Raw genomic sequence first — 4,413 nt, 5'->3', positions numbered from 1 at the left:
GCCGAGCATGAACAGGAACAGATCCTACGCAAGTGTCAATCCGAAGCTTATGGAGGACACCACGCTGGAGATAGAACTGCACATAAGGTATTGCAATCTGGTTTTTATTGGCCTACTCTATTCAAGGATGCCCGTAAGTTTGTCTTATCTTGTGATGAATGTCAAAGAATTGGTAATATTGGTAGACGTCAAGAAATGCCTATGAATTATTCACTTGTTATTGAACCATTTGACGTTTGGGGCTTTGATTATATGGGACCGTTTCCTGCCTCTAATGGATATACACATATTTTAGTTGTTGTTGATTACGTTACTAAGTGGGTAGAAGCTATTCCAACTAGTAGTGCTGATCATAACACGTCTATTAAGATGCTTAAAGAAGTTATTTTTCCGAGGCTTAGAGTCCCTAGATATTTAATGACTGATGGTGCTTCACATTTTATTCATGGTGCTTTCCGTAAAATGCTTGCTAAGTATGATGTTAATCATAGAATTGCATCTCCTTATCACCCACAGTCTAGTGATCAAGTAGAATTGAGTAATAGAGAACTCAAATTAATTTTGAAAAAGACTATTACACTACTAGAAAAATGGCTATAGCCAATATCCCTATTAGTGGCGCACCATGGTAGTGGTGTGCCATTATTATTTTTTTAGTAGTGGCGCACCTTTAGTCCAATGCGCCATTGCTATTTTTTCCCTGTGTCCACCCCTTTCTCCAGGTTTACCAATGGCGCACCTTTGCCAGGTGCGCCATTGCTATTTTAGATAGCAATGACGCATCTAGCAAAGATGCGTCATTGGTAAGCCAGGGGAGGTGGGCATTTTTGTGTAGCAATGGCGCACCACTATGTGCTGCACCAACCGGCCCTGATTCGAGAGAATCCAATCCAACCAAAGCAACACAACACAACACAACGCTTCCTCCTCCTCTCCCCTCGAATCGATCCCCTCCAAACCCGCCGCCGCCGCCGTGGACCTCCTATCCCCATCCCCACCGGCGTTCTCGTCTCCTCTAGCCTCACCGTCGACCTCCCGCCCCGCCCTGCATCCCGTCGCTGGCGCCCCCACCCTCTCCCCTCTCCGTCTCTTCCTAGGAGGGAGCGAGGCCTCAGATCCACAGGCCGCGGCAACCACCGCCACCGCGTCCTACTCCTTCCACCCCACCTAGCCGCCCTCCGCCTCCACAGCTCTCCGTCCCTCCCTCCCTCCTCGCGCCCGCAGCCATGTCGACCGAGCTCAGGACCCCTCTCCTCCAAGACCAAAACGCAGGCAGCAGGCCAGGGCGACTTTAGCGCCTCCCTTCTCCTGGACGGCAGTTCAGTCGTGTTGGTCGTGCGCCCCCACAACCAGAGAGGAGGGGAGAGGAGGCGGAGATGCTGCTGCTGCATGGGCTGACTGGGAAGAACAAGCAGGCGTGGAAGGAGGGCAAGATCCGCGGCACGGCGGTGCTGGTCAAGAGCGGCGTGCTCGACCTCGGCGACTTCAACTCATCCGTCCTCAACGGCGTCCACAAGATCCTCGACGGCTAAGGACGATGGCGTCTCCTTCCATCTCGTCAGCGCCACCGCACCCAACCCCCGTAAGCAGTCGCCTCCTCTCCCTTCCTCTCACCCCCGCCCTGCATCTCTGAACTCACCACGCCGTCTCCTTCCCTACACCGCGTGCGTTTCAGTTTTCCTCTTGGCCATTGCAATCTATACTGTTGATTTCAATCCAAAATAAAAGAACAAGCAGTGCAGATTTGGTTCCTTTTCTTTTCTTGCCGGAGCCAATATTTGTAATTTATACAGTTTTTATATTTCCAAAAGGGAGATGCAATCAACGATGGCAGGGGAGTCAGTTTTTCCGGGTCACGTTTGAGTGGTCGAACGACTCACAGGGCATCACCAGCACCATTCCGAGTTCTTCCTCAAGACGCCCACCATCGACGACGTTCTCGCAACAAGAGTTCTCGCGTGTGTTTCAGTTTGCCTCTGGCGTTCTCGCGACAATCTGTACTAGCTGCCATCTGTATTGATTTCAGTTTTAAAAAAAGACGATCTGTATTGATTTTGATTCGTTTCCTTTTCTTGGCGGATGCACGACCTGTTTCCTATGTATGTATAGGTACACTTACTATGTTTTCAAAGTTGGCTGGCACAGAGCAAAGTCATCAACCAATGCCATCTTCCAGTCATTCTTTGTTTATCTGAGTCACTCACTGTAATTTGTAGTACTTGGAAATTTACTTGTGGCAGTCTGAAGCTTTATTTTAGTAATATACTTGGAGAATTCCAAATTGATTTTGAGAGCAGACCATGTTGATAAACTATAGCACTTCGTCTTGTCGTTCCTACTCAGACCCCCTGCTGACCTGCTTCCTTTACTAATCTAATCAGGGATTGAAGGTTGTCAACAAAGAAAGGAAGAAAGAAAGAAAGATCCATTTCTCCATGGAAGGAGGAAGGGACATCTTGATCGCAAGTGACTGACTGGAAGCAACCGAGGGAGGTAAGATGCATGCATATTCAACTTGCTGGTTTTCCAAGTTTTTGTTTAATCAACTTGTGGGTTGACACGGCCGGCGTTGCTGGATGGCATGGCATGTCACGCCCGCGCCTGCAAGTCCTGTGTGTAGCAATGGCGCAACTTAGTGGATCCTTTTAATTTAGGATCTATTCTCCTACTCTCTGAATATTGTTTCCATAAGCTCCATTTTATCTTTAGTTACCTCAACTTGTACAATGTTAAGTGAGTTATCAAAACGGTGAATTACTGTATTTTGTACAATGTTGGTTAACACTTAACTTGACTATTCTTCATTTTGAAACATTAGCCGGCAACCTCTCCGACATGCTGCTCATGACCACCTCCCCAACCAGATGCTGTTGGTAAGCTCTCTCTTCTCCCCCTCCATCTATTTGCTAAGCACACATGTATGCAAGATGGAAATCCATCTATTTAACTCGATTTTGCTGAAAAATGTTTCTTTTTATCCTGTTGGATGTGTAGGCAGTAGAGGAAGTATGGATGTTAATTTTGTTTCACTCAATAAAATCCTTGTGTGTGCTAATTATGCCTTGGCAGTAGGCAGTAGACTTAGCCATTTGTCGAGATGAGGACCCTACGGCACAGCGAGCCGCACTGGACGGTGGCGCAATGCATGAGGTACAGAACTTAAACTCCTTCATCGTCACATCAATCACAATGTTTATGTCACTAAATAGTTAATTTCTTAGGAATAGAGCATGTCTCCTTGGGCTAAACTGTAACAAAGTTCAGAATATTAAAGTTTAGATTATTAACCTTAACTTTCATTTATCAAAGATCTGCACACTTTGTTTTGGATCCACACACCTAGGCTCGTCTAATGTGATCGGATCTGGCCAGATTCCTTTTGATGCATCACCTGTTACTCTTTTCGGTGAATTATGTTAGTAGTAATCTTGATTAGCTAGTTGCATGTGTGTTGTTAACAGGATTAGCGTGGCCGTAGCTTAGGTCAAGCATGTACCTTATGTTTTGTCTCATGTAAAAGCTTAGGACTGTGTTTACTGAGTTCTTCTGGCAGGGAACTATGCATCCTGAATGGCATAGACTCGTGGCTTCATGAAATGACCCATGTCTATATTCAAGGTATCTTAGATCTTCGATGTCGGATGCAAATAATTGCTCAATTTCACTTCTCTGCAATGTTCATTCTCACATATTTCTATCATTCTTTGCAGGGATAAAGTAAAGAAAAAGAAGAAAAGATTACTAGAAGATTAGTTTTAGAATTTTCTTTTATTTCCTTGTAATTTTTCTTTTATTGGATACTTGTAAAGACTGTAATATTCTTACTATAATAAAAATTATGATTCTATTTCATTTTTGTTTTTAAATTATTTTTCCTTATAGGTTGTTTTCTGTAAATTTGGATTTTTTTTGTTTTCCAAATACATTACTAGTGGCGCATTTCAGCCCTTATTAGTGGCACACCTTCCTTTATTACTGGTGGCGCACCTATAAGGCTATTAGTGGCGCACCTAGAGGGAATACGAGTGGAGCACCTAAGGGTTAGTAGTGGCGCACCAGAGGTGCGCCATTAGTATCTGGTATACTAATGGCGTGCGCCATTAGTATCTGGTATACTAATGGCGCACCAGGGGTGCGCCTGGTGCGCCATTAGTATTAATTACAAGTGGCGTGGTACTAGTGGCGCACCAGTAGTGCTCCATTAGTAGGCAAAACTGGTGCGCCACTAGTAGGCCTTTTCCTAGTAGTGTTAATAGATCTAGAAAGAATTGGTCCAAGAAACTTGATGATGCATTATGGGCCTATAGAACTGCATATAAAAATCATATGGGTATGTCTCCGTATAAAATGGTTTATGGAAAAGCATGTCACTTACCTCTCGAACTAGAACATAAGGCTTATTGGGCTATTAAA

The 4,413-nt window shown here is 44.8% G+C and overlaps 1 long non-coding RNA gene across 1 annotated transcript; it reads left to right on the top strand.

Moving 5' to 3' along the window:
• The first annotated feature begins 803 nt into the window (after positions 1-803).
• Positions 804-3,852, top strand: LOC109753821 (uncharacterized). Its single transcript, XR_012184028.1, has 6 exons — positions 804-1,582; positions 2,382-2,493; positions 2,819-2,873; positions 2,995-3,150; positions 3,554-3,618; positions 3,711-3,852. It is a non-coding gene; the product is annotated as an uncharacterized lncRNA (long non-coding RNA).
• The last annotated feature ends 561 nt before the right edge of the window (positions 3,853-4,413 follow it).

This window comes from Aegilops tauschii, chromosome 5 (assembly GCF_002575655.3).
Source record: "Aegilops tauschii subsp. strangulata cultivar AL8/78 chromosome 5, Aet v6.0, whole genome shotgun sequence".
NCBI lineage: Eukaryota > Viridiplantae > Streptophyta > Magnoliopsida > Poales > Poaceae > Aegilops > Aegilops tauschii.
This window is presented reverse-complemented; position numbering and strand designations above follow the sequence as displayed.